We start from the raw sequence: 22960 nt of genomic DNA on the forward strand, positions 1-22960 counted from the left end.
CAGTGTGGCCTCTTCTCTACATTTAGCTATGTAGAATATGTCTTGCTAGTCTTCAGGTCATTTTGTGGTTTATTTATTCTGATGTACATGTTATTCTAGGTGATACTGGGGAATGAGGTGGTCTTAGGATCCTCCTACTCTGCTATCTTTTCTGAAAGTCATGACAAGTATACTCTTAATTTCCGTCACCTCTTTCACTCATCCGCCCACCTTTTTCCCCTCTGGCAATCACTAGTTTGTTTTCCATATTTGCCAGATAATTTTTAAATCGCCATGTATCTTGTATCTTTTCACTTTCTTATTATATTTCATAAATGTCAAATTATAGCAAAAATATTCTCCTCTGTGTTAGTTGATTTATTTTCCCTTATATTTTCTTCCAATATTTTAAAAATTGAAATTTCACATAGATATCATTTTGTTTGTCTTTTTAAAAATAACTTACTTTTAAAACTTCTAATCACTCTTTCTATGGAAATGATGATAAAAAATTGTATATATATTCATGAGTCTGCCTTGATATAAATTGACAATTGAGTAAATTTTTTAAAAAAGGGAAGGAATAGAGAATCTTATGTGTCAAATTCTAAATAATTATGTAGATACTCCATCTGCAAGTAGGTGTAGCATGACCTCCCATGGCTTAAATATGAGCTGAGGATGATGACTTTTTTCCAAAGAAAAAAGAAGGAAAAAAGGAATAAAAAGGAAAAGAGTAGGGACACCTGGGTGGCTCAGCAGTTGAGTGGCTGCCTTTGGCTCAGGGCGTGATCCTGGAGTCCTGGGATAGAGTCCTACATCGGGTTTCCTGCGTGGAGCCTACTTCTCCCTCTGCCTATGTCTCTGTCTCTCTCTGTGTCTCTCATGAATAAATGAATAAAAAAAAATAAAGGAAAAGAGTAACTTTATAGAGGAGAAACCTGACAAACCAGTATCTCAGCCAGGGGTTAGGGTTAAAAATCCACCGTGTTAAGTCATGTTGATGATTTGTATTCTTGCTGTCATGTAGTGTGAATGGCATTTTACTTCTGTAGACTTCTATAAAACTCATAATCCAAATCTAATCATAAGAAAAAGATCAGAACAATTTCATTTGAGGGAAATTCTAGAAATTCCCTGGCCAGTACTCCTCAAAACTGTCAAGTTCATCAAAAACAAGAGAAGCCTGAGAAAATGTCACAGCTAAGAGCAACCTAGGGAGAGATGACAACAAAATATAATGTGGTATCCTGGAATATAAAAAGAACATTAGGTAAAAGTTAGGGAATATCAATTACAATATAGTTCTTAGTTAATTGAAAAAAATGCATTGGCTAGGCAATTCTTCCTAATGGTATACCAAAACTTATTCCTATTTATAAAAATATATAAAAATTTATTCCTATTATAGTACTTTCTAAGTCATTCAATTTAATTCAGTGTTATGCTAGAACAAAGAAACTGATACCATGCTCAGATAAAAGACAATCTGTAACAAATGCCAGTTCCTTTCTTCTTTTTTTTAAATTTCACATACTAAACAAAATCAATTAAAATACCATTTGGTATACTGGAACAAGAAAAGGACCAAACATCTGAAGACTGTAATGGAAGAAAGCTAATGTAGAACATTTGTAAGTCAAAGACAGAAATACATATATTTATAATAATATCAGACATCATACTTAGAATATAAGTTACTTGGGATTCTGTATGTAACATATGTCTTGGAAACAGTCTATATGAAGATATGTCAAAAAAGATTATGCCTGTATGTAATCATGCACAGTTTTGAAAATTGCATCTGCCATGATTGAAGACAGACCATTGGGTGATGCCTACCATATAGGAAAATGGTCAGCAAGTGTGTTATAATTCTAACATAACTGTAATCTCCAAGTTTATTAGAAGTTTGATTAAATTTATTCATGACCATTGGGATAAATGAAAATGTGTATATTTTCCATTTTGTATCACTTGTGGTATCGTCTTAAGAAGGATAGCACCTTCTGGAGGAACTGTATGACTGGAGCATAATTATTTTTATTCTTTGTAGACTGTAGTGCATACATTAGCAGGCATATTCTCTGGTGAATGGCAACATAATGTAGAAAAAGAGGGCTTTGGAGAACCATATGGAAGTTCTGTGTTCCCATAGCAACTTGAGCTTACATTGAAAGGATCTTGTGTATATGACTGTTCTCTCTCTGTTGTATAATGGACTTAGTACAGGAACTGTATCCTGTTTTTCTTTCCTTGTTGCCTACACAGTTATTAAGATGAAGCATTCTAATCTTATGTGATTTTAGAGTCAGATGAATGGACGCTAACGTAATGTAATCTCACCTCCACTAACTACCTAACACCGGTATGATAGTATCAAAATTACATTTCCTAATTCATAGACATGAGATCATAAATTTGTAATAGTTTGGTTCAGAGTAGATGCTAAATAAACATTTGCCTCCTTCCAACCTAGTTGAGGTCTAGATTCAATATGATCTCAAGCATTGTTTTTTTCCCATTATTTAAAAAATTATTTAAAAAGTTTTTCCACTATTTAAAATTATTTTAAAAATTTAAAAATTATTAAAAAAATTTTCTATTACCATTGTTAGAATCAAACCCCAGTTTTTTAAGATTTTATTTATTTGTATGATAGACAGTAAGAAAGAGAGCACAAGCAGGGGGAGCAGCAGGTAGAAGGAGAGGGAGAAGCAGTCATACAGCTGAGCAGTGAGCCCAATGTGGGGCTCAGTCCCAGGACCCTGAGATCATGACCTGGGCTGAAATCAAGATTTGGATGCTTAACTAACTGAGCCACGCAGGACACCCTGGCAGAAGATATTTTTAATGGTTGATAACAGCCTTGGATACAAAGGGAGACTGGATTAAAAATCTTTGTATGGCTTCTTTCAGGAAATGTAACTGAATTCAGTCAATCACTTTATTTTCCTAACTTTATAGAAGTTTCAGTTTCCTTTCTTTTTTGATTTTCCATTTATTATTCTCTGTAATAAATACAAGTGAGAAATATAAAATATAAGTAATAAAATTAAAATATGAAAGTTGTGTATAGAATGACTTCCATCAGTTAAATAAATAATTGTAAAGTGTGAAAGATAGACTTTGTAATGTTAGTATAATAGACTTATGTTTTTTAATATTAAGTTTTCTGTGCTACTTTAAGCCAAAACACTCAAATTTTTTGAAAAAGATTTTATTTGTTTATTCATGAGAGACACAGATAGAGAGGCAGAGACATAGGCAGAGGGCTTCTGTGGAGAGCCTGATGTGAGACTCGATCCCAAGACCCGGGATCATGGCCTAAACCAAAGGCAGATGCTCAACCAGTGAGCCACCCAGCTGTCCCAACACTTAAAATTTTTTGTTATTTATTTCTGAGAAAGAATTGACATTGGGAAGATCAGTTTTCTCTTTAATCAATAACTTTTTAAATTACTCCTCAGCCTATACCCTTAACATTATTCTATATGTCTTTACATGCTTCAGTCAGTCTGCCTGCCTTATTATAACTGGATAACATTGCTTCTAGGGTATCATAAAATTCTTCTGGAGTAGAACTCTTATATGAAATATGGAGGGCTCAGTAGAGAGGCATAGGGAGTGATGTCCTTGTTATTGGAGTCTAAAGGACTCACCTAGAGGCATTAAAAATGTATTTCCTTTCCAACACTCTGATATATTCTGATTTCCAAAGAGACAAATCTCTGGACTAAATTTTTTTTATCATCTGGCATTTTGCTAGTCCTACTCTATCCAGAGCTCATGTTCTTAACGTGGTCTAGAGACATAATTCATCAGGGAAAAAAAAAATCTTTATTTTTTTACTCTAACTAAAATTTAGTATTTAATTATGAATGAAAGTAATCAATCATGGTGATATTAACAGTAATTATGATTGTCACCATTATAAATCAGATATTTTCATATCACATTATAGTTAGTGTAAATATCTCAATATGTTTGTATTCTTTATTTACTACTTCAAAATGCAGTATTTATTAGATTCAGTATTAGGTCTTGTGATTTGATGGGTTACCAAGGAAGATGGATTAATTAAGCCACAGTTTGGGATAAGAAGGCTAGAAAATGAGCTCAAGAGGCATTTTCTATTTGATTTGTATTATCCCATTTCTTCAGTTAGATGAGTTCATGAGTGTTCATTTTATTGCTATGTTTTATAACCTTCTTATCATTCTCAGTGTTCTTTGGTATGTAAAAATATATATAGTTTCTAAATCTTCTTATGATATCTCTGTTAGATGCCAATATTGCCTAGTATACTCCCCTCTTTTCTGAAAAATATCTACCCACTTCCTTGCTCAGCTGGTAGAGCATCATGTGACCCTATCCTGTGGGATAGGTTGTTGAGCTAGAGGTGAACTCCTGACCTATGGACTAATCTATGATGTTGCTCAAAATCTTGAGTTTTAAGGATGTGGTTTGAAAAGAAAAGCTGGATAGAGCTGCCTCTTGATTGATCAAAATCTTGAATTAAGACACAGAAAATTTATGTTATAGATAGTTGAACCTAAAGGCATATACTTGTCATGAGACACAGTAAGAGGGACTCATGATTAGCAGGCAGGCAAATGAACCCCTAAAACTATTATGTGCGGAAGTTTATATGATCCTTCAAGTACGCTTATGGCTCAGGGTGCTTGGGTGGCTCAGTCAGTTAAGCATCTGCCTTTGGCTCAGGTCAGGATCCCAGGGTCCTGAAATCCAGCCCTGTGTCAGGCTCTGTGCTCAACAGGAAACCTGCTTCTCCCTCCCTCTCTCCATCTGCCCCTCCCCCTGTTTGTGCTTTCTCTTGCATGCTCATTCTCAAATAAGTAAATAAATCTTTAAAAAGTAAAAATTAAAAATAAAAAGAAAACTCATTAAGAGTATCATTTCTGTATTTTCATAGATAGGAGTCTTTTAGTCCAAAGAATTGAAAAGATCTCAACTGATCTTCCTTTGGAAATTTTCTCTAAGAATTTCCTTCAAAAAGAGGAAGAATGGCTTAAGAAGGACAGAAAGACAGGCAGATCTGAACCCGAGCCTATTCACCTCTACCTCACTGTCCCTCCTAACCTGTCTGTATTCCCCTACTTAACCTGTTTTCACTTAACTGCTCAAGTACTTCATAAGCCTTTGCCCCTGTTTCTTATCCTATGGTAGACTACAGATCCGAGGTGCGAGCCATGAGCATTCTTTTTTTTTTTAAGATTTTTTTTATTTCAGAGAGAGAGAGAGAGAGAGAGAGAGAACGGGAGAGCATAAGCAGGGGGAGCGGTGGAGGGAGCTGAATAAGGAGCCCAATATGGGCTCAATCTGACTGAGCTATCCAGGTGCTCCTCTTAATGAATTTTTAATTAATTTGGAATTTTTCTTATAGAGTGACTCAACTTCTAATTGTTCAAAAACTGTTCATTACTGTGGAAAGTAGTTAGAATGGTTAATTCTCAGCAACTAATTAATACTTGAGCTGAAGGGAAAATCTTTTTTTAATTATAGAAATAATATATAGAGAATGATTTCAGTCACTAGGCATATTAGGTGTGTTAAAATGCTAGTGACAATTCTTTATTCTTTTTCTCCTCAATCATTGGTCTGGGAAGCACTACTAGCAACCTAATGAATTATAATGTGTTTGGATGTGCATTTCTTTTGCAGTGATTTGTGGTTCCAAGTAACATTCAATGCCTCTGATCACACATACTCAAAAACCAAAACCAAAAATCAACAAATAAATCACAACAAAATTGTCCTTTTTGAGTTGTGAATTCCATTCAACCAGAATGAACTGTGAAGCAGAAATAGAACCATGTTCTAGCCTCTAAATGTATTTTTCTTTTCTTTTCTTTTATTCTTTCTATTATTTATTTATGAGAGAGAGAGAGAAAAAAAGAGTGTGTGCCCTTGCATGCAAAGAGAGGGACAGAGGGAGAGGGAGAGAGAAACTTTAGCAGACTTCTCACTGCATTTGGAGCCTAATTCAGTACTTGATCTCAAGATCCTAAGATCATGACCTGAGTTGAAACTGAGTGAGACTGAGCCAACCACCCAGAGTCCCCTTAAAATATATTACTTTATTGCACATACTGCTTCTTATTTATTGCCTTTGTTCTCTCAAGGTTTTTGTTTCTGTGTTTTTTGTTTGTTTGTTTTTTAGTCACTCATGGGGCAAGGGAACTAGAACTTGCAAAAAATTTTTAAATGTTTTTATGAATGTGTAAAGAGCTTATTGGCCCTGTATTCTCCAACCAATATTTTTAAGTCCCTTTTGATTTGTACACTTACATAACTATTCAGAGAAGTTATTATCTTACTCATAAAAAGTATTTCACCTTATTATGCTAGGAGAAATTATCATTTAATACTTAAGGAGGGGGACAGGAATTAAGATGGCAGAATAGTAGGGGAACTCTGAACTTGCCTTGTCCCTTGAACACAGCTAGATCAAATCCAACTATTTTGAACAATCAGGAATATGATCTGATGATTAAGAAAACAATCTGCACAGTTGGAAAGAGAGAACATGGCAGATGAAAGACTTATAGTTCTTTTACTTGTTTGCATTTTTGTTCTTTTTCCTTTTCTTTTGTCTTGGATGAGGCTTTTCCCCCCCTTTTTCTTCCCAGCTTATTTTAACAAACAAATTGAAGCACCTAGTTAAAGGTCCAAACACTCCCACTACAAAGCAAGGAGAAACTCTGCAGAGGATGGGCCAATGGGAAAGAGTAACCAAAACACAATAGCAGAGTATACACAGCATACATCAGAAAAACTTCCTAAAAATTTTGTTGTTGTTATCATTGTGTTTGTTGGTTTTTTTTTTCCCTTTTTCTTTCTTTTCTGTTTCAGACAGAATGATGAGATGGAGAATTCCCTGGAAAAGAAAGAAGAGGAGCTAGTTCTCACAGCCAGGGATTTAATCAATACAGTTATAAGTAAGATGTCTGAACTAGAATCTAAAACAACAATTATAAAGATACTAGTTGGGCTTGAAAAAATATAGAAAACATTAGAGAAGCCCTTACTATAGAGATGAAAGAACTAAAATATAGTCAGGCCAAAATAAAAAATGCTATAACCAAGATGAATTCCCAAGTGGAGGCCATGAAAATGATGATGAATGAACAGAAGAGTGAATCAGTAATATAGAAAATAAAATTATGGAAATAATAAAGATGAAAAGAAAAGGGAAAGAAAACTCTTCTATCATGAAGGTAGACTTAGGGAACTGAGTAATTCCATAAAATGAAATAATATCCATATTATAGGAGTCCCAGAGGATGAGAAGTGGGATAAAGGGGCAGAAAGTTTCTTTGAACAAATTATGCTGAGAATTTACCTAATCTAGGGAAGGAAACCAGCATTTAAGTCCAGGAGGCACAGAGAACCCCCCTCAAAATCAATAAAAAAAGATCAACACCTTGATATATTATTATGAAACATGTAAATTACAAACTAAAAGAGATAATCCTGAAAGCAGCTCGGGGCGAGGGGGGGGGCAGTGGGAAGGTCCTTAACCTACAAGGGTAGACACATAAGACTGGCAACAGACCTGTCCACAGAGACCTGGCAGGCCTGAAAGGACTGGCATGATATATTCTATGTGCTAAATGTGAATAATATGCAGCCAAGAATACTTTATCCAGCAAGGTGATCATGCAGAACAGAAGGAGAGATAAAAAGTTTCCAGAACAAACATAAACTAATGGAATTTGTGAACACTAAACCAACTCTGCAAGAAATATTAAAGGGGATACTTTGAGCAGAGAGAGAGAGGCCAAAAGTAACAAAGATCAGAAAGGAACAGAGATAATCTACAGGAACATCGATTGAACAGATAATACAATGCAACTTAACAGATATTACAATAGCGCTAAATTTGTATCTTTCAGTAATTACTCTGAATATAAATGGACTAAATGCTCTAATCAAAAAACATGGGATATAAAAATGGATTAAAAAATAAGACCTATCGATATACTGCTCACAAGAGACTCATTTTAGACCCAAAGACACCTCCAGATTGAAAATGATGAGGTAGAGAACCCTAAAATTTGTATGTCCATTCTTGTTAATGGACATCAAAAGAAACCTGGAGAGGCCATCCTTATATCAGACAAACTAGATTTTAAAACCAAAGACTGTAATAAAATATGAAGAAGGGCATTATAGCATAATAAAAGGGTCTACCCAACAAGATATAACAATCATAAATATTTATGCCACTAACTTGGAAGCAGCCAAATATATAAACCAATTAATAACAAAATTAAAGAAACATTGATAATAATACAATAAATAGAAAACTTTAGTACTTCATTGACAGTAGTGGACAGATCATCTAAGCAGATCAACAAACAAGGATCTTGAATGACATACTGGACCAGATGGACTTAACATACATTCACAACATCTAATCCTAAAGTAGCAGAAAACACATTCTTTTCAAGTGCACATGGAATATTCTCCAAAATAGATCACATACTGGGTCACAAATCAGATCTCAACTGGTACAAAAAATTGAGATCATACCATGCATATTTTCAGGCCATAATGCTATGAAACTTGAAGTCAACCACAAGAAGAAACTTGGAAAGACCACAAATACATGGAGGCTAAAGAACATCCTACTAAAGAATGAATGGGTTAACCAGGAAATTAAAGAAGAATTACAGAAAACACATGGAAGCAAATGAAAATGAAAACACAACAGTTCAAAACATTTGGGATGTAGCAAAGGAGTCCTAGGAGAGAAGTGTATACCAATTCAGGCCTTAAGAAGCAAGAAAAGTCTCAAATACACAATCTATTCTTACCACTAAAGGAGCTGGAAAAAGAAGAGCAAATAAAGCCTAAATCCAACAGGAGAAGAGAAATGATAAAGATTAGAGCAGAAATCAATGATATAGAAATTAAAAAAAAATAGAACAGATCAATGAAACTCTGATAAACTCCCAGCCAAACTTATCAAAAGGGAAAGAGAAAGGACCCAAATAAATAAAATCATGAATAAAAAGAATCACAACCAACACTGAAGAAAGAACAATTAAAAGAAAATATTATGAGCAATTATATGGCAACAAATTAGGCAATCTGAAAGAAATAGATAAATTCCTGGAAACATATAAACTACCAAAACTGAAACAGGAAGAAATCAAAAAGCTGAATAGACCCATAACCAGCAAAGAAATTGAATCAGTATGCAAAAATCTCCCAACAAACAAGAGCCCAGGGCTAGATGCCTTCCCAGGGGAATTCTACCAAAAATTTAAAGAAGAATTAATATCTATTCTTCTGCAACTGTTCCAAAAAATAGAAATGGAAGGAAAACTTCCAAACTTTTTCTATGATGCCAGCATTATATTGATCCCCAAACCAGATAAAGACCATACTAAAAAGGAGAATTGCAGACCAGTATCCCTGAAGAACATGGATGTAAACATTCTCACCAAGGTACCTAGCTAATAGAATTCAACAGTATATTAAAATGATTATTCCCAATGATCAAATGGGATTTATTCCTGGGCTACCAGAGTGGTTCAACATCTGAAAGTCAATTAGTATGATACACCACATTAATAAAAGAAAGTAAAAGAACCATATGATCCTCTCAATAAAAACATTTGACAAAATACAGCATTCTTTATTGATAAAAACCCTCCACCATGTAGGGAGAGAGGGAACTACTTCAACATCATAAAAGCCATATATGAAAGACCCACAGTGAATATCATTCCCAATGGGGAAAAATTGAGAGCTTTTTCCCTAAGGTCAGGAATAAGACAGGGATGTCCACTGTCACCACTGTTGTTCAACATAGTACTGGAAGTTCTAGCCTTAGCAATCAAAGAACAATAACAACAACAAAAATAAAAGGCATCCAAATCAGCAAAGAAGTCAAACTTTCACTCTTTGCAGGCAACATGATACTCTATGCAGAAAATCCAAAGGCTCCACCAAAAAATTTCTAGAACTGATACAGGAATTCAACCAAGTCACAGGAGATAAAATCAATGCACAGAAGTTGGTTTAATTTCTATACACTAACTGTGAAACAGAAGAAAGAGAAATCAAGGAATTGATCCCAATTATAATTGCACCAGAAACCATAATATATCTAGTAATAAACCTAACCAAAGTGGTCAAGAATCTGTACTCTAAAAACTATAGAACACTTCTGAAATAAATTGAGAAAGACACAAAGAAATGGAAAAACATTCCATGTTCATAGATTGGAAGAACAAACATTGTTAGAATATCTGTGCTACCCAGAGCAGTCTGTACATTCATTGTAATCCCTGTCAAAATACCATCAGCATTTCTCACAGAGCTGGAGCAAACAACCCTAAAATATGTATGGAACCAGAAAAGACCCCAAATAGCCAAAGTAATGTTGATAAAACCAAAGCTGGAAGCATCACAATTTCAAAATTAAGCTGTATTACAAAGCTGTAATCATCAAGACAGTATGGTATTGGCACAAAAATAAACACATAGATCAGTGGAACAGAAGAAAGAACCCAGAAATGGACCTTCAACTCTATGGTCAACTAATCTTTGACAAAGCAGGAAAGAATATTCAATGGAAAAAAAGATAGTCTCTTCAACAAATGGTGTTGGGAAAATTGGATAGCCACATCCAGAAAAATGAAACTGGCCTACTTTCTTATATCATACATAATAGTAAACTCAAAGTGGATGAAACACCTAAACATGGGACAGGAAGCCATCAAAATCCTCGAGGAGAGGAGAATAACCTTTTTGACCTCGGCTGCAGCAACTTCTTGCTAGACATGTCTTCAAAGGAAGGGAAACAAAAGCAGAAATGAACAATTTTATCTTGGGACTTCATCAAGATAAAAAGCTTTTGCACGGCAAAGGAAACTTAATCAACAAAACTAAAAGGCAACCTATAGAATGTGAGAAGGTATTCACAAATGACATATCAGAATAAGGGCTAGTATCCAAAAATCTATGAAGAATCTGCCAAACTCAATACCCCCAAACCAGAAATTTCGGTAAAGAAATGAGCAGGATATTTCATGAACAGATATTTCTCCAAAGAAGACATACAAATGGCTAAATTGCTGACAGACACATGAAAAAATGCTCAACATCGTTGTTGGGGAAATATAAATCAAAACCACAGTAAGAAACCACCTTACACCAGTCAAAATGGCTAAATAAACAACTCAGGAAATGATAGATGTTGGCAAGGGTGTGGAGAAACCCTCTAACACTGCTGGTTGGTATGCAAACTTGTGCAGCCACTTGGAAAACAGTATGGAGGTTCTACAAAAAGCTAAAGATACAACTACTCTATGACCCAGCAACTACACTACTAGTTATTTATCTAAAGGATCCAAAATCAGTGATTTGAAGGGGCATATGCACCCCAATGTTTATAGCAGCAATGTCCATGATACCCAAACTATTGAGTGAGTTCAGATGTCCATATATAGATAAATGGATAAAGATTTGGTACATATATACAATGGAATACTACTCAGCTATCAAAAAATGAAATCTTGCCATTTGCAATGACATGGATGGAACTAGAGAGTATTGTGCTAAGTGAAATAGAGAAAGACAAATACCATATGATTTCACTCGTGGAATTTCAGAAACAAAACAGATAAACATAGGGCAAGGGAAGGAATAATAAAATAAAAGAAGGGGGCAAACCATGAGACTCTTAACTATAGGACCAACTGAACATTGCTAGAGGGGAGGTAGGTGGGGGAATGAGGTAACCGGGTGATGGGTTAAAGGAGGGAACTTGATGATGTAATGAGCACGAGGTATTATATGCAACTGATGAATCACTAAATTCTACCCCTGAAAATAATAATACACTGTATGTTAACTAAATTAAAAAAATACTTAAGGAGGCAGTCATTGTTTTCAAGTGTCAAAAGCTCCAAGGGAAATATATGTGACAATACATGTGTCACCTCCTTGTTATAAAAGATCAGTGTCAGTTAGCTTCCTTGCAGATCTCTCCTGAAGTTAAGATACTGTAGTAGAAAATAAACCAGACAGGAATTTAATGCTTTTTTTCTGTCTCTGATTCTAGGCAGTGATTCTCAAAGTGATTATTATGGAGCTGTTTTGAAAGGAGTTGTATATATTTCACTGTGATATTGTTTGAGGTTTAACAAATATGACTCTTGAAGGTTCAAGGAAAGAAGTAGTAAAAAATATTACCTTTTAAATAGGTGTAACATATTAAGTATTTTATATTACACATAAATAACTCCTTGAAAACAACATATAAAGTCATTTTTTTATAGTTTTAAGTGCAGTACACTTTCAGTGTATAGGCATCTTCAGCTATGCATAGTTTAGTTTGATTTCCTATCAGCAATAATATTCTTTTGATACAGTAATTTAATGTTGCACCTGTGATCTTGGCTTCATTCATATAATGTAGTTTTGCTATAATAACCTCTGAATTTCATGGAGCTCAACTAAAAACACAGCTCCAAGTGGACAGGCCAGATGAATAAGGGGGCCAGATAGTTCTAATCTAAAAAAGTGTCATTGAAAAATTATCACACATGGGAATCACAGCAACAAGGAGCATTGTCTACATATCATGAGAAAGACTTCATTTTTATAGATTAGGGATAAAGGCATTCTGAAAAATGTCAAGGGAATGCTCAGCATTGATTGATTTTGCATCTTTAAGAAAAAGAAAACTGATAATGCTTGACCATCAGACAAGATTTCACAATTTGGCAATAATTCTCTAATTGAAATTAGCAAAAACAAACAAGCAAAATGTGAATAAACAGAAACTACTTTCATTATTTAAAACCTTGATGAAAATTGTGCTTGTGTGATGTTGCAGTTTGACTCTCGTGGTATATGCAGTCATTATACTTAAAAATTCCAGAATGCCTTTCCATACACAATATTTATATGAAAAATGGTAAAAATGGTTCATGTGTTATTTTGAAAAGCAATACAGTTTTTTTATGACTGTACTTAGGGGAGAACTGTGTTCCCTCAAAATTCATAAGTTAAAATCCTAAACCTCAGTATCTTAGAATGTGACTATTTGGAGAGAATACCTTTAAAGAGATAATTAAGTTAACATGAGACTGTAAGGGTATGTTCTTATCCATCCTGACTGGTGTCCTTGTAAAAGATTAGGACTCATCATGGGACACCAGGAATGTTTGTGCACAGAGAAAAGATTATGTGTGAATGTTGCAAGAAGTCAGCAATCTACCAAATGAGAAGAGAGGCCCTTAAAAGAAACCAAATATGCCAGCACCTTGATCTTGGGTTTCTAGTTTGGACACCTGTCAGAAATAAATTTCTGTTATTTAAGCCACCCAGTCTGTATGATATTTTGTTAAGGCAGCCTTTGTAATCAAATACACTCTGTCTTATGTAAGATAGTGAAAGAAGCCTAGTCAGCTAGTTACTTGAATTGTTACACAGAATTAAAAGAAAAGTGAATACAAACTCAGGTTCAAAGATCCTTTAGATCTATAAGAATAAATGAAATCTTTGTGTATGGTGAAAGAGAGTGGTCTAGTTTCATTCTTCTGCATGTGGATGTCCAATTTTCCCAGCACCATTTATTGAAGAGACTGTCTTTCTTCCAATGGGTAGTCTTTCCTCCTTTATCGAATATTAGTTGACCATAAAGTTCAGGGTCCACTTCTGGGTTCTCTCTTCTGTTCCATTGATGTATGTATCTGTTTTTGTGCCAGTACCACACTGTCTTGATGACCACAGCTTTGTAGTACAACCTGAAATCTGGCATTTTGATGCCCCCAGATATGGTTTTCTTTTTTAAAATTCCCCTGGCTATTCGGGGTCTTTTCTGATTCCACACAAATCTTAAAATAATTTGTTCTAACTCTCTGAAGAAAGTCCATGGTATTTTGATAGGGATTGCATTAAACGTGTATATTGCCCTGGGTAACATTGACATTTTCACAATATCAATTCTGCCAATCCCTGAGCATGGAATATTTTTCCATCTCTTTGTGTCTTCCTCAATTTCTTTCAGAAGTGTTCTATAGTTTTGAGGGTATAGATCCTTTACCTCTTTGGTTAGGGTTATTCCTAGGTATCTTATGCTTTTGGGTGCAATTGTAAATGGGATTGACTCCTTAATTTCTCTTTCTTCAGTCTCATTGTTAGTGTATAGAAATGCCACTGATTTCTGGGCATTGATTTTGTATCCTGCCACGCTACCAAATTGCTGTGTGAGTTCTAGTAATCTTGGGGTGGAGGCTTTGGGTTTTCTATGTAGAGTATCATGTCATCAGCAAAGAGGGAGAGTTTGACTTCTTCTTTGCCAATTTGAATGCCTTTAATGTCTTTTTGTTGTCTGATTGCCGAGGCTAGTACTTCCAGTACTATGTTGAATAGCCGTGGTGAGAGTGGACATCCTTGTCTTGTTTCTGATCTTAGGGGAAAGGCTCCCAGTGCTTCCCCATTGAGAATGATATTTGCTATGGGCTTTTCGTAGATAGCTTTTAAGATGTTGAGGAATGTTCCCTCTATCTCTACACTCTGAAGAGTTTTGATCAGGAATGGATGCTGTATTTTGTCAAATGCTTTCTCTGCATCTAATGAGAGGATCATATGGTTCTTGGTTTTTCTCTTACTGATATGATGAATCACATTGATTGTTTTACGAGTGTTGAACCAGCCTTGTGTCCCGGGAATAAATCCTACTTGGTCATGGTGAATAATTTTCTTAATGTACTATTGGATCCTATTGGCTAGTATCTTGTTGAGAATTTTTGCATCCATGTTCATCAGGGATATTGGTCTGTAAGATAAACTCAAAATGGATGAAAGGTCTAAATGTGAGACAAGATTCCATCAAAATCCTAGAGGAGAACACAGGCAACACCCTTTTTGAACTCAGCCACAGTAACTTCTTGCAAGATACATCCACGAAGGCAAAAGAAACAAAAGCAAAAATGAACTATTGGGACTTCATCAAGATAAGAAGCTTTTGCACAGCAAAGGATACAGTCAACAAAACTAAAAGACAACCTACAGAATGGGAGAAGATATTTGCAAATGACATTTCAGATAAAGGGCTAGCTTCCAAGATCTATAAAGAACTTATTAAACTCAACACCAAAGAAACAAACAATCCAATCATGAAATAGGCAAAAGACATGAAGAGAAATCTCACAGAGGAAGACAAAGACATGGCCAACAAGCACATGAGAAAATGCTCTGCATCACTTGCCATCAGGGAAATACAAATCAAAACCACAATGAGATACCACCTCACACCAGGGAGAATGGGGAAAATTAACAAGGCAGGTAACCACAGATGTTGGAGAGGATGTGGAGAAAAGGGAACCCTCTTACACTGTTGGTGGGAATGTGAACTGGTGCAGCCACTCTGGAAAACTGTGTGGAGGTTCCTCAAAGAGTTAAAAATAGACCTGCCCTACGACCCAGCAATTGCACTGTTGGGGATTTACCCCAAAGATACAGATGCAATGAAACGCCGGGACACCTGTACCCCGATGTTTCTAGCAGCAATATCCACAATAGCCAAACTGTGGAAGGAGCCTCGGTGTCCATTGAAAGATGAATGGATAAAGAAGATGTGGTTTATGTATACAATGGAATATTCCTCAGCCATTAGAAATGACAAATACCCACCATTTGCTTCAACGTGGATGGAACTGGAGGGTATTATGCTGAGTGAAATAAGTCAATCGGAGAAGGACAAGCATTATATGTTCTCATTCATTTGGGGAATATAAATATTAGTGAAAGGGAATATAAGGGAAGGGAGAAGAAATGTGTGGGAAATATCAGAAAGGGAGACAGAACATAAAGACTCCTAACTCTGGGAAACGAACTAGGGGTGGTGAAAGGGGAGGTGGGCGGGGGGTGGGGGTGAATGGGTGACGGGGCACTGAGGGGGGCACTTGGAGGGATGAGCACTGGGTGTTATTCTGTATGTTGGCAAATTGAACACCAATAAAAATAAATTTATTATTAAAAAAACAAAAAAATATTTTTTAGCTTAAAAAAAAAGAATAAATGAAATTAATATGGTGTCTCAGCCATCATAGAAGTCGAAGCTTATGTTTCTTTAAGAGATATTTTGAGGTTAAATTATGCGTTTCATAATGCTAATGTTAATCCTCATTGTTTTAAAGATCTAAGAAGAGTAGCAAGTTTATTTGACAAGAAAATTTTTAGATACTGCACTGGAAATGATTACCACATATTATAGAGTTGTTTTGGAGGAATAAAACCTATTATAGAGTATTAAGTGATACCTTCTTTTAGACTCCAAATTAATAACCAGTTTCTTTGTTGTCCTCAGTTTGACATTGAAGGATTTATTTTAAAAGCACAAGAAGCCTCATTTTTTGTCATATCTTAATTTTAGATAGGAGTCTTCCATACAATTTATCAGTTATTTTTGGTACTAAAGACATTTAAATGACAGCAGACCTCCAGTTTAATGGAAATCCCTTTTATTTTCCTTGCTATAGTGATTTTTGGTGTTGCTTTGCTAATCTAGGTTATGCCTGCTATACCAGTCAATGCAGCAATTCAAATGGTTTAAATAGTAGACTCAGTAAACCTCTCTCCCCCAGCTTTTCCACCCAGTTTTTGATGTGTGACTGTCTCTGACTCTTTATAAAACATGATTATGGACATCTTATAATACATTTATCAAGAACTATAAGATATACAAAAATGTACTGTTCCTGTGTGAGTAAAAATGATCTTTGAAGAGCATACTCAGAAGTTACTCTAATAATTGTGAATTTTTAAAAAAGATTTTATTTATTTATTCATGAGAGAAAGAGAGAGAGAGAGAGAGAGAGAGAGAGGCAGAGACACAGGGAGAGGGAGAAGCAAGCTCCATGCAGGGAGCCCTATGCGGGACTCAATCCTGGGACTCCAGGATCATGCCCTGGGCCGAAGGCAGGCGCTAAACTGCTGAGCCACCCAGGGATCCCAATTGTGAATTTTTGATTAATATATTTCTGTATGGTAGCCACTTTTTAATTAGGGCTAATTAATGTGTGAAGTATTTTGCTTTGTTTTTTTCTCATCTATGTGTTTGATCAGATATAACCTTTAAGAAATGGTGGGCAAGGCATATTAAAGAAAATTTTAATCAGCATATTTTCAAAGTTGAGATAGTTCTGGTAAAGGATGAGTATTTGGAGGTTTCAACTATTGATTAATATTAAATTTTGGGGTTTTTATAAAAAATTGAAATAATACATATAGTAAAATTTGTAATTTTACAATTAAATTTGTAATACTTTTTGTCACTTTATACAAGGTAAAGTAACTGAAACATGTACATATAAACTAACAATAATAATTAATGAAATAAGGTTAAACTAGACTTATATAGGAGTGATCAAAGGATTGTCACTTTCAATTTCTTCTTCTTTGTGCCTGAAAAAGTGAAAAATAATTGCATTTCACACCAACCCCTAAGAAAATCCTTTGTTACTTTGAAAGCTGCCAAAATTGTCCTCAGAAATTCATGCAAAAGAACACAATTCCCTGTTACTTTTATGTCAGTTGTAAATAGATTATATATGAAATGCATATGTATTTTACTGATGATTAAGATGAATAACAGGATGCACACAGAATGCTTTATTTATCTTACAATATACCCTCAAAAGAAAACAAAAACCAAGGTATTGATATAACCTTCCCACCTCACATCTCATTGTCAGGCTCCAAATGTACAGGGGGTTAATATGTCCATTTCTTCCCTCTCAACCTTCCTATTTATAGGCTTAAAAAGATTGCCATGACTGATATAAGAAGAAAATGTCAAAAGGTTATAATACTGCAGAGAAAACATTTTTAATGAGTCTTCCAGAACCCTGAAATGCGAAAAATCAGAAATAAGGTTATTACAATGAAACCAGATAATGAAACCAGTATTCAAGACATGTTTTCTAGTATTTCTACCTATCTGTGTTGCATAATTAGTGGTAGGCAAGTTAGATTGTAAACTGTGAGAAAAACAACATATTTTCCAACTCTGGCTCCTTGCTCTGCTGCAGACAGCTGGGAATGTTTTCCAGAAATAGAAGGTGGCTGTAACAAACAATAAAATATAGGCAGTGAGAGCCACGATGATCTCTTTATCACATCTGTCATCACTGCACATACTGACGGATTTATCAGAATGCCATGTGAGTCTGAAGGCAATGTGTCACATCCGTGGGTATGCCTGATCCTGAAGGATTTATTGCTTTATTAGGAACCAAGGGAAGAACTTAAATAAAAAATTTAGGGATGTTTGGGTGGCTCAGAGGTTTAGTGTCGCCTTCAGCCCAGGGCATGATCCTGGAGTCCCTGGATCGAGTCCCACATCGGGCTCCCTGCATGGAGCCTGCTTCTCCCTCTGCCTGTGTCTCTGCCTCTCTCTCTCTCTGTCTCTCATGAATAAATAAAATCTTTAAAAAAAATTAAAATAATGAATTAGGAAATTATATTCCCTAATAACCTGGAATGAGATTTTGAATGCAATAATAAACATGAACTTCGATTACACACATTTACTTCTGCCTCTACCCATTGATCTTTGTAAAAAATGTTACTCCTTAGTTCTCTTAAATCAGGAGCACAAAGGGTTGGCTTTTGATACTTAATAGTTTGATGGCTTTGAAGGCTCCAAAACCCAAATGATAAAACTGAAGATTTTTTTTTTTAACTTTTTCTTCTTATCAAGTCACTCAGGAAAGTAAATCACTTGTCCAAATTGCTGAAGCCTGAAGTCTTACCTTCTCATATGGGTTAATTATATAGTCTTACATCTAGTACGAGTGTGTCAAAAAGGGTGCTGAAAAGGCCAGAAAGCCTGGGTCCCATTCAACTCTTTGGAACTGTGTGACTTTAGAGAATCTTTATTTTAGGATATTGTGAGACTAAGTATAATAAAGTATGTTTACCTTTTTAAAATCTTTTGTGAAGAGGAAAATGTTATTCATTCATTTATGATTGAACTAGTATCATTCATTAGACTAGAGTCACAGCATTGAGGCTCTAGATCTAATACTATATGTTCAGTAAGTTCTTCCAATTCTACTGGGATTTACCTGAATTTGTTTTTTTGGTATAAAACTGCATTGTTAAAGATCTGCCAATATCCTATTTTTTATTTCTAAAGAGTGAACCTCTATGATCTTTGGTTAGCCACTTAACCTCTCTGGAATATTAGTTTATAGGAACATAAAGGAATCAGAGTAGATTATTTTTTTTAAGATTTTATTTATTTATTCATGAGACACACACAGAGAGAGGCAGAGACATAGGCAGAGGGAGAAACAGGCTCCATTCAGGGAGCCTGACGTGGGACTCGATCCTGGGTCTCCAGGATCAAGCCCTGGGCTGAAGGAGGCACTAAACCGCTGAGCCACCCAGGCTGCCCAGAGTGATGATTATTAATATTCAATTCAATCTTACAGTGCTCTGCTACATTTCACACTGCTTGTTCTTGGTGTTGAAATCTAGGACGGCAGGCACAGAAAAGACCTTTGGACTCAGCATTTCCTGTTTGCACGTGGCTGAATGGAACTGAGATTGTCTCCATCCCTGGCTTCCCTGTCCAGTGTATCTTCATGTTACAGATTCTGTTACACAGAACTTTCTATTTTGGTCCTCAGGATTCTTACTTGTTTTTGCCTGAGGCTTTCAGAGTTATGAGTAAATATTTCATCTGTTAAACTAACACCTAAACTAACCCTTTCTTTATCTTTTTTTCCTGTTTTTGTGTAAGGGTTGTCACGAAACCAGCCACATACTAATGTCACAGAAGCACACCATCAACAATTCAAAAGTCCAAATCACAGAAATCTACCCTGAAGGTAAAAATTAGAAAGTTTCCAAATGCCATTCTGCATTTGAAAGGAGTGTGATTGTAGGACTGTGATTCCTGAACAATCACAGTCCTATTTCCTGTTAATACTATTGCTCATGCTTTTTATGATATCTTATAATTTTGAGAGATTAAGCCAATGCATGTTAAATGATGTGAAAGCAGCAACAGTAAAAGTACTTTAAGTAAATGTGCATAGAAAATCATAATTTATTTCAGGAAGGGCACAGAGGAATCAACAGAGGAATGACTCAATATTTTAAATTTTACTTTCTGCCTCTTTTGTGATTTAGAATCCTGGTGAATCAATTAATCTCTTTATTTTCAATCAGCTTGTATCTAGGGTCTAGAACCTATAGATCTAAAGTCGATAGATCTATAGACATCTGTATATTGACATATATATATATATGTTGACATATATATATATATATATATTTTTTTTTTGAGGAGCAGGCTCATGAAGCTGTGCAGGTTGGCAAATCCACAAGGTCGGTGGGTTAGGCTAAGAGGCTAGAGAGTGGAAGAGTTGCAGTTTCGGTCAGAAGGCAGACTGTTGGCAGAATTCTTTCTTCTTTGGGGGAAGTCAGTTTTTTTTTTTTTTTTTTTTTGGAAGGCCTTCAGTTGATGGGATGATGTCTACCCTCATTATGGAGGACAATCTGATTTAAATGTTAATCTTGTTTAAAAAATACCTTCAGAGGAACATCTAGAATAATGTTTGATCAACTACCTTGATACCATGGCCAAACTAAATTTACTACCCCTAAGTTGTGTACTTTATTGTTTTCTCCAGGATATTGCTTTTAGCCTCCCTTGGCTATCTTTAAGGCTAATCTACCACATAAGGAATAAGGACTTTCAAAGATCTATCTTCAGTTCTTATCTTTTATCATAGTTCCAACTGTCTCCTAAATACCTTCCCTCGGGTGCCCTTCAGACACTTTCATTCCAACATGTTTAAAACAGAAACTCATTATCTTTTCTCCCTTATCTGTTGCTCCCTTTTATTAATGACAAGATTATTCAGTCCAGAAATCTTGGAGTCATCTCTGAATTATCCCTTTCATCCTTTCCTCTAATGAAATTCCAACTCACTTTCTCAACAGTATTTATAAATGCCTTCAGGGTGTCAGATAATATCCTAGCAATATAAACAAATTAGTAATGAGGTAGACAATAAACAATAATCCCCCAAATTATTGTAAGCACAAGGTGCTAGGAGATTTTGTAACTGAGGGACCTCATGCAGTATGAGGGCTAACAGGCAAGGCTGGAGTAAGATGGTTACATAAGTAAGCTGCACAAAGGGGAGAAAGGAAAAGGAGTAAGGAAAGGAACAGTATTCTAGGCAGAAGAAACAGCATGTGCAAAGACCCTGATATAGGATACAGTGAAAAGGGTATGTTGCCTGAGTATTAACTTTGAGTCAGGATCTTTTATTCTCATAGTGACCCAATGATAAAAAGATGTTGTGATACAGATATTACATAAATATACCAATCCTTATTTTAACTGAGGAAACTGAAGCTCAGAAACATTAAGTAAGGAGTTTAGGTTTTTATAAGAGCAAGTGGAAGACGGATGAGGATTCCATTCTATTCTCTGCAAGAAGTTCAGATAAGAGAGTCCCCACCTCTAATCACCCATTATTGTCCCATCAGCAAGACAAAGAAATGCCATAAAACTTCTAAATCATTGATAGATCCTGGTAAAGCAGTGTACAATATTCTTATTTTGGTAGATCAAGAATATTTTTTCCAGTGTTTGGTTTGTATGATTTCAAATATTTTAGAATACGTTCACATTAAATAACATGACATTGATTAAATGATTCAGTTTCTTTTCTGCTCTTAATTAATCTCAGCAATAGTTCATTGCTTTCTTTAATAAAAGTAATAATAACCTATTTTAACTTACCAAAATATTTTGCTTTAATTTCATATAAATGAAGTGATTATGAATTTCAGATTGGCTAGATTGCAGAATAATTTACTACATCGTTTTTTTTTTTTTTTTTTTCCCTTGCAGGAAGAAGCAGCACTTCTAATTAGAATATAGTATCTCATCAAAATAGGATAAAATTTAAATGGACTCCATGAAAATCCCTTTTAATTTGCGATTATAAATTTCACCAAAAAAAGAAATAGAATTCTTAGAGAATCATTTGGAAATTAAGAAATTTGTCTAAGATTTCTAGTTTTAATATTCACTGTGGTAGTATTGGCACCAATTTAGAAATTTTCAAACAGAATATCAAACATGGAAGTTCACATAAAATGCATAAATATATGTAAAGAAATAAGAAATGTTGTGATTCTCTACCAGTGGCTATTTTCAATTTATTGCACTGCAGCTTCTGGCCCCACTACTTCATTGAGATTGTCTTTGTCTGGAGCCCTAGTGAATTCCAGGTTGTTGGATACAGTAGAAACATTCAGTACCATTAGATACAGCAGACCTCTCTTCATTCTTTTCTTGGTTGTGAGGACATCAGCCATTTATGGTTTTACTTTTGCTTTTTTTTTTTTTTTTAAAGATTTTATTTATTTATTTGAGAGGGAGAGCACAGAGGAATAGTAAAAGGGAGGAGCTGACTTTCTGCTGAGTAGAGAGCCCCCTGAAGGGCTTGATTCCAGGACCCTCAGATCATGACCCTAGCTGAACAGAGATGCTTAACTGACCGAGCCACCTAAAGCACCCCCCTTTTGCTTCTTGTTGTAACTCTTTCTCCATGCTCTTTGTTAGCACTTCTTAGTAGATGTCCAGATACTAGAAAGGAGGCATATTGATTCCTCTTGAAAAACATGTGCTTCATAGGTGATCATATTAATCACTATTACTTTAAATATCATCTATGTGCCAGACTTCCAAAGTATCTTTTTAATCCAGGTCTTTTTTCAGAGTTTCGAGATCATTTATTCAGTAACTTCTTTGATATTTCCATTTGGATATCTCTTAAACATCACAAGTCTAACATGTCTAAAACTGAACTGCTAAGGTCCCCTCACACCCAAACCTGCTCCTTTGTCTTCTCATTTCAATCACTGTCTATTCAAAAAACTGTCATCCTTTTTATTT

The 22960-nt window shown here is 35.2% G+C and overlaps 1 pseudogene; it reads right to left on the reverse strand.

Moving 5' to 3' along the window:
- LOC112670846 (thioredoxin-dependent peroxide reductase, mitochondrial-like) overlaps positions 1–22960 on the reverse strand; it is a 41829-nt pseudogene that overhangs the window by 18104 nt on the left and 765 nt on the right.

Source organism: Canis lupus, chromosome 14 (assembly GCF_003254725.2).
Source record: "Canis lupus dingo isolate Sandy chromosome 14, ASM325472v2, whole genome shotgun sequence".
In the NCBI taxonomy this organism is placed as follows: Eukaryota; Metazoa; Chordata; class Mammalia; order Carnivora; family Canidae; genus Canis; species Canis lupus.